Here is a 13,328-nt window from a genome sequence, read left to right as displayed (position 1 = left end):
GAGAAGGTAGCATGAAGAGTGAAAAGAAGTTTTCCAAATAAAGGATATGGATTGTACAAATAGAAAGACATGCATTTATTACATGGCTTGATTGGAGTGTATGGCACAAGTTGGTCAGATGTAGAAAATAGAAGAATTGAAAGTCAATTGTGGTCTTCAATCATATTTTATTGGATCTGGAAAATCTTCAAAAATCAGACAATTTCACTACATTAATTAAGATTACTGTTGCTCTGGAAAGTTTGAAGAATTTGTTGTGGTGATGGTGGTGGTTGTTGTTGTTTGAGATGGGGTGTCACTTTACTGCCCAGGCTGGAGTGCAGTGACTCGATCTTGGCTCACTGCAACCTCCACCTGCCAGTTAAAGCAGTTCTCCTGCCTCAGTGTCTCGAGTAGCTGGGATTACAGGTATGTGCCACCATGCCCAGCTAATTTTTGTATTTTTAGTGGAGACAAGATTTCACCATGTTGGCCAGGCTGGTCTTGAACTCCTGACCTCAAGTGATCTACCTGCCTCAGCCTCCCAAAGTGCTGGGATTATAGGCATGAGCCACCATGCCCATCTGAAAGTTTGAAGAATTTGGCCCCACTTACTGTGTGCTGTGCATTGCCACACTCAGTGCCACTGCCTGGAGTCTGGACTGTGAAGCTGACCACATCCTCAGGGTCTCTGTGGATTCCTAGTTTGCTTCTCATTCTTATTGTCTGGATGGTCCCTGAAGGCTTTTGAATTTCACATTCCGATATAAGACGACAACTATATCATTATTAGCATGAATCTGTAAAAATATTGTGGCAATGACTAAGTGAAAAACAAATTACTTTGTTACTACAGAAATCAAGTGTTCAACAAATTGATTCCATTTTGTTGTTCCATTCAGATCCTTCATTGGCATGATGAAAAATTGATTCCATTCACTAAATAAAAAGTTATATTAGTAAAGCTAAATATTAATCAAATATTACATCTCAGTTATAAAACTAGTGGCATGTATAAGAGGGGAATACATGTTTAAGTTAGTTTCCAGATTGGGCTAAGAAAGTGCATATGAAACACTCCTTTTTTTTTTTAACTTTTTTAAAATTATACTTTAAGTTCTAGGGTACATGTGCACAATGTGCAGGTTTGTTACATATGTATACATGTGCCATGTTGGTGTGCTGCACCCACTAACTCGTCATTTACATTAGGTATATCTTCTAATGCTATCCCTCCCCACTCCTCCCACCCCACGACTGGCCCTGGTGTGTGATGTTCCCCACCCTGTGTCCAAGTGTTCTCATTGTTCAATTCCCACCTATGAGTGAGAACATGCAGTGTTTGGTTTTTTGTCCCTGTGATAGTTTGCTGAGAATGATGGTTTCCAGCTTCATCCATGTCCCTACAAAGGACATGAACTCATCCTTTTTTATGGCTGCATAGTATTCCATGGTGTATATGTGCCACATTTTCTTAATCCAGTCTATCACTGATGGACATTTGGGTTGGTTCCAAGTCTTTGCTATTGTGAATAGTGCCGCAATAAACATACGTGTGCATGTGCCTTCATAGCTGCATGATTTATAATCCTTTGGGTATATACGCAGTAGTGGGATGGCTGGGTCAAATGGTATTTCTAGTTCTAGATCCCTGAGGAATCACCACACTGACTTCCACAATGGTTGAACCAGTTTACAGTCCCACCAACAGTGTAAAAGTGTTCCTATTTCTCCACATCCTCTCCAGCTCCTGTTGTTTCCTGACTTTTTAATGATCACCATTCTAGCTGGTGTGAGATGGTATCTCATTGTAGTTTTGATTTGCATTTCTCTGATGGCCAGTGATGATGAGCATTTTTTCATGTGTCTTTTGGCTGCATAAATGTCTTCTTTTGAGAAGTGTCTGTTCATATCCTTTGCCCACTTTTTGATGGGGTTGTTTGTTGTTTTCTTGTAAATTTGTTTGAGTTCATTGTAGATTTTGGATATTAGCCCTTTGTCAGATGAGTAGGTTGTGAAAATTTTCTCCCATTTTGTAGGTTGCCTGTTCACTCTGATGGTAGTTTCTTTTGCTGTGCAGGAGCTCTTTAGTTTAATTAGATCCCATTTGTCAATTTTGGCTTTTAGTGCCATTGCTTTTGGTGTTTTAGACGTGAAGTCCTTGCCCATGCCTGTGTCCTGAATGGTATTGTCTAGGTTTTCTTCTAGGATTTTTATGGTTTTAGGTCTAACATGTAATTCTTTAATCCATCTTGAATTCATGTTTGTATAAGGTGTAATGTAGGGATCCAGTTTCAGCTTTCTACATATGACTAGCCAGTTTTCCCAGCACCATTTATTAAATAGTGAATCCTTTCCCCATTGCTTGTTTTTGTCAGGTTTGTCAAAGACCAGATGGTTGTAGATGTGTAGTATTATTACTGAGGGCTCTGTTCTGTTCCATTGGTCTATATCTCTGTTTTGGTACCAGTACCATGCTGTTTTGGTTACTGTAGCCTTGTAGTATAGTTTGAAGTGAGGTAGCATGATGCCTCCAGCTTTGTTCTTTTGGCTTAGGATTGTCTTGGCACTGTGGACTCTTTTTTGGTTCCATATAAACTTTAAAGTAGTTTTTTCCAGTTCTGTGAAGAAAGTCATTGGTAGCTTGATGGGGATGGCATTAAATCTATAAATTACCTTGGGCAGTACGGCCATTTTCACAATATTGATTCTTCATATCCATGAGCATGGAATGTTCTTCCATTTGTTTGTGTCCTCTTTTATTTTGTTGAGCAGTGATTTGTAGTTCTCCTTGAAGAGGTTCTTCACATCCCTTGTAAGTTGGATTCCTAGGTATTTTATTCTCTTTGAAGCAATTGTGAATGGGAGTTCCCTCATGATTTGGCTCTCTGTTTGTCTGTTATTGGTGTATAAGAAGGCCTTTGAAAAAATTCAACAGCCCTTCATGCTAAAAACTCTCAAGAAATTAGGTATTGATGGGACGTATCTCAAAATAATAAGAGCTATTTATGACAAACCCACAGCCAATATCATACTGAATGGGCAAAAACTGGAAGCATTCCCTTGGAAAACTGGCACAAGACAGGGATGCCCTCTCTCACCACTCCTATTCAACATAGTGTTGGAAGTTCTGGCCAGGGCAATCAGGGAGGAGAAAGATATAAAGGGTATTCAATTAGGAAAAGAGGAAGTCAAATTGTCCCTGTTTGCAGATGACATGATTGTATATTTAGAAAGCCCCATCATCTTGACCCAAAATCTCCTTAAGCTGATAGGCAACTTCAGCAAAGTCTCAGGATACAAAATCAATGTGCAGAAATCACAAGCATTCTTATACAGCAATAACAGAAACACTCCTTTAAAAATGGCTGATCTGGATGCTTAAAAGCTTTGAGGCAAATAATTATACACCAACAACCTGCAGAAATCTTGGTATGTGGATGTGTTTGAGTCAGAAGAAAAAAATGTTTCACACTGAATACTCTGTACTTTACCATACAATCAAAAGAATAATTATCTTTCCATCCAGAGGAGAAGCTTCAGGTCAGTGGTTGTCATGGAGTAGTTCAGGGGTCTCCTGCTTCAGAGTCACTGTTAGTGTTTTGTCTGAAATACAGTCAGCATCAGCACTGTACTTGCTTAACCCAGATCCCTGAGAGAGATGCCTGAGGTCTGCATGTTTTAACAAATTCCTCAGCTAAAATGTAGGAAATACTGGCTTATTTGTGTATTATAAAATTAACATTCCAGGCTTAATACTTAAGTAATATGTTGATCTGTGCAGCAAACCACCGTGTCACACATTTACCTATGTAATAAACCTGCACATTCTGCATATGTACACCTGAACTTAATAAAAGATGGAAGAAAACAAAAAAGAACATTAGTATTTCATATTAACTTTTGTCCTTTTGCTCCTCTTTTCCCCATCTCTCTGCTTTTGTTCTTTTTTTAACTGAATTACATATAGTTTTTCTTAGAGGAAAATGTTAATATGCATCAAAATAAATATAAACATATTTTAGCAATTTTAAAATTGTTTTTAATTGGAAGATGAGGCAAAAATTCTGAAGTAAACATGTTTGTGGCTCTAAAAAGATCGTACTTCCAGAGTCATCTGAAGGGCTTGTGAAAATACATCTCTGGGCACCACGGCAGAGTTTCTGATTTCATAGGTCTGGGGAGGGCCCAGAACCTACGTATCTCACACACATTTCCAAGTGATGCTGATGCCACTGGGCCAATGACCACATTTTTATATCATTACCCTGGATTTCCCTCTCACGTTCCATTTCTCTCTGCTCTCTTCAGTCTCCCTCTCCCTTTTACAGGTAATTTTCCTCTTTGCAGGATATTTGGTCCCCTGGTTCTCCCCAAGTCATAATAGATCTTTTTGTCTCTCCCCCTCCCCATTTCCCATTAATGTTAACTCTATATTTTCAAACAATTTGTAGAACTGATTTTACCTATGTTCAATGACAAAGACACTCCCTTAGAAGTATTGAGCTTTTCCTGAGACCTTAACGGAAGACATGATCCTGGATGGTGTCATGTTAGGCATCACAGACCCTCAACAAAAGACAGATTTGGGGGTGTTGCTTTGTTGGAGAGTGTGTTTTGTTTTGTTTTCTGAAAGATGGCCTTTGGAATACTTCCTTAAGTCCTTTCCTGGTAATTATGTGATTCACAGAATCTCTAATTTGAACAGTTATTAAAGAATATCTTCATTTGTTTGTGCTGCTGTAGCAAAATACCATACACTGTGTACTTTATAAAGAACAGAAATTTATTTTCTTACCATTCAAAAGGCAGGGAAGTCCAAGATCAAGGTGCAGGCATGTTCGGTTGTTGGATGAGGGCTGCCTCCTCTGTAGGGGAGGAAGGCTGTGTCCTCACATGGCAGAGACCTGAAAGCCCTTTTCAGAAGGGCCTTATCCATTTATGGTGAAGGAGCCTCATGACCTAATCACCTTCCAGGGGCCCTGTCTTTCAATGCTGTCACTGTGGTGATTTGGTTTTAACATGAATTTTGGAGGATCTGACATTCAAACCATAGCAAAGAACCTACACTCACGTAATTATAGCACTCTGCATTTCAAATGTGTAAATTTCTATAAATGTTTCTAACAGTCACTTTACAAACAAAATATGTAAAACAGAGAAAAAAGAAAGGGGCAAAACTGAGCCTCATTAAAAGTTATGGTTATAACTCTCTTTTCATGGGGATATTAATTTTAGTAGAATGAGTTAAATAAAAGTTTAAGTCAAAAAGAGAGGCAACAGCTGCCTCCAGTCAAAGTGTCTGGTTTCTAAATGATGTTTTAAATTTCCAGCTTAGCATGTATTCTTAATTTTTATATCATTTTTAATATGTTAATGGCTACTGTTTTTAGATTGCTTTCTTAACAGTTCTGCAACTACCTTTAAGATGCTTTTTGAAGTCTAGGTGGCAATATTTTGTCTTCAGTTAATATAATTGCAATATTACGTTAGAAACTAGCACAAAATTATATTATATTCCTGAATAATCTCTAAATTGCTAACTTTTCAGGGATTTATATTTTCTGAAAATTAACATTCTTGAGAATTTCATTAATGTCCCAGGCAAATCACATAAATGGACCAAACACATGAGACAGAAAAATTAAAGTTGAAATGAGGTCTATAAGAGATTCTCAAATATTTGAAATACCTCGAGTCAAAAGATATGAGTATATAAAAACTTCATGTAATATAATTTGATTAATTTTCCAGTAGTTTATGGAGTATGATTTTGGACTATACCACACTGTAAGCCTTAGGTTTTGTAATAACCTGAACTCTTGATATTTAAGAAGATAAATTTCATGTTTGTTGATGAGGAAGCACACACCACTAGAATGAACGCTTATTGGAAAAGCATTGTAACACTGAGAAAACACTAGCAATGAATGATTTTTCTTCATAGAGAAAGGAAGCAGCAAAACAGTCCATAATGCGAGCTCAGCCAAGGGAAACAAAAATCATTGAAATTTCTTAATAGATTCTTTAATACTGATTATTAGATAGAAGCATGTTTTACACTGTGGGAATCCATAAGATTTCAAAGAAAAAGATGCTGTTTTACTTTAAAATGTTGACCTTGAAAGGCTGTAGCTTTTTAAACTCTACTTTTGTTCACTTTCTTTCTCTTTCATTTTGTTCTTGGTTGACTACAAGAAACTTGGAGGAGAACCTAGCACATGAAAGGATTTAGTATACAAAAGGGTAGCTTGTAAGTCAATTAAGAAACAAAGCATTTTCCATTAAGTGCTTCTAGGATAACTCACTATTTGAGAGAAAATTTTCAAGTTAGGTAAGTATGCAAATTCAGCTGCGTTATGAACTTGATTGTGAAAAAGCTATGTTAGTCATCTAGAAAACAAATACGTAAATAGAAGATTGCAAAATGGCAGAGAAGTTTATAAGCATAAAATTAATTTTTAAAAATTCTAAGGGGAGTATCAGTAGATAATACTTCACATGACACAAAACTTTGGCATATCTAACACCATCATAAAAAAGATGCAAATGAGAAGCTGGAAAAATTACTTGCAGCACGTATTCCAGTCAAACAATAACAAAAGAAGATGAGCATACTGAGATAAAAGTGGAAAAAAATACAGACAGACAACTCATAAAATGAAAAAAATACAAACATTTAATGTGAGTTTAACTAAAATGTACTGGTTTATGATGTTGAATTGAATAAACTGGGAAAATTAATAAGATAATATTGATGATTAGTGTCACTGATTATATTAGACCATTCTTGCATTGCTATAAAGGAATACCTGTGATTGCATAATTTATAAAACAAAGAGGTTTAATTGGCTCATGATTCTTCAGGCTTTACAGGACCCATGGTTCTGGCATCTGCTCGGCTTCTGGGGAGTCCTCAGGATCTTACAATCATGGTGAAAGGTGAAGAAGGAACAGTCTTGTCACGTGACCAGAGCCAGAACAAAAGAGAGAGAGTTGGGGGTAAGGTGCCATACACTCAGAAGAAGAGCTCACTCATCACCAAGAGGATGGCCCAAGCCATTCATGAGGGATCTGCCTCCGTGATCCAAATACCTCCCAAATCTCCTGTTGAAGTGTAATCCCCACCTCCAGCATTGGGGATTACATTTCAACATGAGATTTGGATGAGAACAAATATCCGGACTCCATCAGTGGTCAAGAACTTTTTATTTCTGGAGAGCTATGTTAAAATATATATTAAAAGCCCATCCTCTTTAGTTCTGTAATTCCTAATATAGGAATGCATCCTAATAAAATATCTCAGATATATATATATATATATATATATATATATATATATATATATATGAATAACAATGTTCAGCAGAGTTCTTTTTTAGGGTACAAAGACTATCCCTTTAACAGTTTTTACATAACTAAAATGTTTCCACTAAAAATCACAATAAAAATCGTCAGTGTTCTTTTCACATTTCAGGCAATCATGCTGGTTTTCATATTATTTTTAAAACTTTATAAGGAGAATGGTGAAAATAGTTCATATATAACTTAGATGCTTGTTCTTCTTTCTATATTGTCAGCTGCTTTTCACAAATGATTAGCCTCAGCTCTGGACAGATTTCAGCTTACATTAATATGATGTAAGTGATACTATGTTTTCTCTATAGCTGTGGTGATTTGCAATATTATTTTTGCCTCCTATTTATCGTGTAGTAGCTGCTGGGCTGCCTCGACAGATAGTATTTGTACAATGGCATTTTTGTGTGGAAATCGTCCATCTTCTGCATACATCCACATGTTATGAATATACTAAAATGATCACAGGTCATACATAAAAATCTTGTCATTTAAAAAAATCTTACAAATATTAAATTTAGAGGAATATCTTAGATTTTGCTTCAGTCTATATGGATATACTTCATTCATTTAGCAAGTAATTTGCTGAGCACTTACTATGTATGATGTTTTCATGGCTCTGGGGATATAGTAGATGATCAAGTAGCTTAAAAGTATCCATGCTAGTGGTGGATACAGGTAGTAAATAGGAAACAAATATAAAAATAATTATGGATTGGGATATATGCTATGAAGTAAACAAAGGCAGACTATCTTGCTAGGATGGAGGTTTTGTCTTTGGACAGAGCTTTTAGGCCTCCTTAAGTAGATGACTGAGCTATAAAGCATAAGACTGAGCCTGCCTCATTAATAGGCAGGAGAGAGTGTCCCAGGGTGGAGAGAGAACAAGGTAAAGGTGCCCAGGTGGGGATTTGAGGGTTGGAGCTAAGGGAGCCCATATTGCTGAATAAGAGTGAGCTGTGGGAAGAAAGCATGAGTTAGCTATAGAACCCTTGCTTCTTATTCTTACTCTTGGGTATTAACAGTCATCTTCCTCTTGAAAGCTGAGAATAGCAGTTTAGGCAGATTGTGAGTTTGGCTTTGGTTCTTTATGGAAAGATACCTTGGAGTCCCATGGCCACTAGATGAAGGGATGTCAAGCATTGTAACTAGCCAACTGCATCCCTACCATGGATAGTTTCCAACATTCTGTTGCTCTTAGAAAGTCCTGAGACAGCATCCTTTCCTTCAGGTGATGCCCGTTCCTCTCTCACATGGCAGTCAGAGCTTACGGAAGATCTAAAAAAAAGGAAAAAGATGTAATTAATTCATCACATCTTCCAATCATCACACACACATTGCAATGGGAGCCAAGCTGGTGAATGGTTGGCTACTGTCCTGCGGGGCCATCTTGGAAGAGCTGGAAGTCAGCCTTGCTGGCCTTTTATCTGGAAGTCCAGATTAGACCACTGAATTGCACACATCTAGGACATATAGTGTGAATATTGAGGGTTGTATGAAAAGTCAAAAGCAGAAAGTTTGAGGAACATCTAAGATTACCAAATAATTTGCTGTTTCATGAATGTACTTTGCTTGCTTAAATCTCCCTGTTTTCAAATTCCCTTTCTGCCATCTGGGGCATTCTCTTTCCTGACTGCCTACCCAATTGCTACTCATCTTTTTTATCTGAAGGCCTGGATCGGTGAAGTGATTCTGAAAGTCACACAACTTGTTAATACCAGAGCTATGGTCTCGTTTCTCTGCTCTTGAATAATTATTCACTATGCAGGTATTCACCCATTCCTTCACTTGCTGAGAGTCTGCCAGCCACATGCTAAGCACTGAGAGAACTAACATGGTTAAGACAAAGTCTCCAACATTAGGCTTCTCTCTCTCTGGTGGGAAGATCTTGTTAAGCAAATGAAATAGAACATAAATGAATGGATAAAGCTCTGGTCAGGGTGCCGTGGGAAAACAGAGGTGAGGCTGAGTAACACTGTAGAAAAGGTCATAGAATTCATACTTTTATTGGAAAATAAGCAGGGTTAGCCAGGAAGAGGAACACGTTTCATGGGCAGAGGCCATGTACCTAACAGTTCATGATAGAAAGAATTGTGTCCTTTTCTGTTTATTAAAAGATTTCATTGTGCTTTTGTTTCTTTGGTTATTTGGTAGCAGTATTTGGTCTCTTTGGTTCTTTAACTGATTGTGCTGGGTCCTTTACTGTACGTATTAATGAATCGTCGTGATGACAAGCAATCTTTTCAATGACTCTTCTACCTACATCAGAGACTCCTGACATCAGCTTGTGTCAGGAGGCTGTCTCATCCACTGTCCTTCTCTGATGGGGTAATTCCTCAGGACCTACTATGTTATCTATGTTGACCCAAATTTATTCTCAATTCTGGCTTGCGCACCTGGAGAACAGGCCTTTATCCCTTGATGCCTGCCGGATGCTTGACACCTTTGAAATTAGGCAATTCCCCTCGAGGCTTGTTTTAGAGAGAGGGTTTTGGAGCCTGGGATAATTTGAATAATTTCATAATGTAAAAAAGAAACAAAAGTTTATGTGACCCAGTCAGTGAATTCCTCTTTAAAGGGACATGTTTTAATCTAAAAAAGCGTATGAATCCATTAAAGGTTACAAGTAACTGATATGTCACACAGTTACTTGTTAGAATATATTTATATAGGCTTTTGTTTTAACCAGAATATATAGTTTTAACTTACTTATTATGACATAATGTTTATTATGACAAAGTTTCTATTATTTACATGAACATATTGGCCCCATTGTAGATCTATTTTTTTTTTCTAATAGGTCTAACATGTTAATTTTAAAAATTGCTATTACCAACATGCAGATTATGGTATTACTGTCCAGATTAATTGCAGAGACCATTTTCAGTTATCTTTACCAAATAATTGACTATTTAAGCATGTTTATGTTTATATATACTTGCATTTTTATAGCAGTGGGTGTTCTTTCAGTTATATTCCTAATGACGTTTCATTTTGTCAGATATGTTTATATTACTTTGTAGTAAACTAACTTCTTTTGAAATACAAGAATTCTTTTTAAATAAGAAAATTCAGTTAGGCTTTGTATTAGTTTGTTTTCACGCTGCTGATAAAGACATACCTGAGACGGGGTAATTTAAAAAGAAAAAGAGGTTTAAGGGACCCACAGTTCCACGTGGCTGGGGAAGCTTCACAATCATGGCGGAAGCAGAAAGGTACGTCTTACATGGCAGCAGACAAGAGAGAATGAGACCCAAGTGAAAGAAGTTTCTCCTTATGTAATCATCAGATCTTGTGAGACTTATTCACTCCCAGGAGAACAGTATGGAGAAACCACCCCCATGATTCAGTTATCTCCCACCGGGTGGCTCAGACAACACAGAATTGTGGGAGCTACAATTCAATATGTGCTTTGGATGGGGCACAGCCAAACCATATCAGACTTTACGTGCCCAGAGCATTTTAAATTGAGGCATATAAATCTGTATTTAATTATCAGCCATGGAAAACGTGTATGTTTGTGTTTGTGTGTGCATACGTGCATGCGCCCATGCATATGCGTAATTAAAACGTTTTACTGTTTTAATTAACTCTTTGAAAACTAAAGATTTAAACTTCCAAAATCGAACATATCTATGCCATTCTCAGAGCTTTTTTTCTTCTTCTGGCCTGTCAGAGTTTCTCTGTTCATGTTCCCAAAGATGTCCCCTGAACGCTTCGCTGATGTTAATTTATCACAAAGGAGCCAAGGTAAGCCTAGAGAGAGATCAGCAGAAATCCACTCATGCTTCCACACATCAAAGTGATCTAATGACAGCAGGTCAGCAGCTGTAATTCCCCAAGTAAAAACTAGCACATCATAGTCCTATCTGACATTTATTTTTTTCCTTACCACTTACGGCAATAGAAAAAACTGTGTTTGAAATTTCACTGGGGTTAATTAGAAAACTCTGAAAGACACATTGCAAACATTGGGGCTTATATGAATCATGCTTGTCCTAATTTCTTAGTGCCCTTATTCAAGAGACTTCATGGTTCTTCAGCCTAAGATCAATTGTGTCAAAACTAGGTTAGACTATACTTGCTCTCAATTTAATTTCATCCTGTCATTAGTAGACAAACGCTTTCCAAGCTGTCTCATGTCTGAAAGTGTTTTTCTGGACTCATTTCTTTACTGAACAGCAGATGCTATTTCTTAATCATAAAGGATCTTCAGAAGTTGGATAGATTTTCACTGATTTTGAGTATCTTAAGTTTAATGCTCTCTAAACACACGCATGAGCTGTATCTCTACCCGTGGTTAATTCCTGCCTGTAGTTTCAGTTTATCTTCTGTTGTTTTGATCTTTAAATCATATCAATTATATTGATAAAACAGCAATTCCTAACACTCTGTTAGAGTCCCCTTGCTAAACAATAATTTACCAGTGTTCGTCCTTCTACAGTAATCTTATTTGTCATTAGAATGCAACTCAGTCCTCAAAGATTGTCAGGCTTGCTGTATTGCCTTGGAAAATAATGGATAAGATGAATAATACATATTAAATTATCTACACAAATAACTACCCTGTACAAGGACTCCTCAGTTTCTCTGCTAGGGATACATAGATAACATAAAACAATCAATTGAAACAGAATTAAGAGATAAAGGCATCAGAAAGAGGTACATATATTGCTGCCAGGAAAAGCTTTCAGTAGATGAATCCTCACAGAAGAGGTGAGTTCAGAGGCACTGTGGTAAGTATATCTTAAAATTCAAGTTATCTTAAGATCATACTCCCGTTTATCTGAACATACAGATGCTCATGAAAAGAAAATAGAGATGGAGAAGTAGTAGCTCTTACAATAATAAGAAAATACATGAAAATTGAGATGATAAAAAAAGACAGTTAAAAGTAAAGTGACAAACCATCAACTTAGGGGGATGGGGATTATTTGCAAAGTATATATCTGGCACATAACTTGTATCCAGAATATGTGTGTGTGTATAATATTATAAAATCACTTAAAACTCAATGGTTTAGAAAACAGAAACAAACCAATTAAAAAATGAGAAGAAAACATGTACAGACACTTTATGAAATAGGATATATGGATAGTAAATAAGCACAAAATATAACGTCATTAGCCATTACAAAAATGCAATTTAATATCACTATAGAATACCACAACCCATTAGAATGATTTAAAATTAAGTGTTTATAATACAGACACTTAAATATAGACAATACCAAGGGCTGGTAAATGTGCAGAGCATTAGATCTCTCGTGCATTGTTGAAGCAAAATAGTAAACAGCACAGAATAGTAGAGCCACGTTGGAAAAACAGATTGTCAATTTTGTATAAAATTAAATATCAATTTATCATCTGACTAAAAAAATCCCACTCAAGTGTTTACCCAGACAGACATAAAAATATATGTTTATACCAAAGTTTGTACATAGATGTTTTTAGAAGTTATAATGCCCCCAAACTGGGACCAACCCAAGCATCTTCCACGGGGTGAAAGGATGAACAAACTATGGTACAACTATACTATGATATTCTACTCAACAATAAAAAGAAATGAAATATTGATACATGCAGCAACAACATAGATGAATCTCAAAGGCATATCCTGAGTGAAAGAAGTCATTCTGAAAAGGTTACAAACTGCATGACTCCACTTCTATTACATTTGGGAAAAGACAAAACTATGAAGATGAGAACAGATTATTGACCATCAACTTCAGGATTGAGGAGATTTTGTGACGGTAAGTGGATTGTATGAGGGAGTTTTTGGGGTGACGGGACTCTTCTTAATCCTGATGGTGGTAGTTACAGAAATCTCCATGTGTTAAAATATACCCACCAAGAAAGTCAAGTTTACTGTATGTTAATTTAAAATGCAATAAAAAATAGGGGTTCATATAGTTTCTTGAAATGTTTGAGATTTGCCAGATTTTCTACAGGTTAATCTTGCCAAAACCCCATGTTGAAAACAAGGACAGAACT

The 13,328-nt window shown here is 36.7% G+C and overlaps 1 protein-coding gene and 1 non-coding gene across 4 annotated transcripts in view; both read left to right on the top strand.

Moving 5' to 3' along the window:
• NALF1 (NALCN channel auxiliary factor 1) overlaps positions 1–13,328 on the top strand; it is an 860,969-nt gene that overhangs the window by 326,678 nt on the left and 520,963 nt on the right. The window lies entirely within an intron of this gene.
• Positions 7,075–7,151, top strand: MIR1267 (microRNA mir-1267). The gene has a single exon (NR_035621.1). It is a non-coding gene; the product is annotated as a microRNA mir-1267 (primary transcript).

Source organism: Pan troglodytes, chromosome 14 (genome assembly GCF_028858775.2).
Source record: "Pan troglodytes isolate AG18354 chromosome 14, NHGRI_mPanTro3-v2.0_pri, whole genome shotgun sequence".
NCBI lineage: Eukaryota > Metazoa > Chordata > Mammalia > Primates > Hominidae > Pan > Pan troglodytes.
This window is presented reverse-complemented; position numbering and strand designations above follow the sequence as displayed.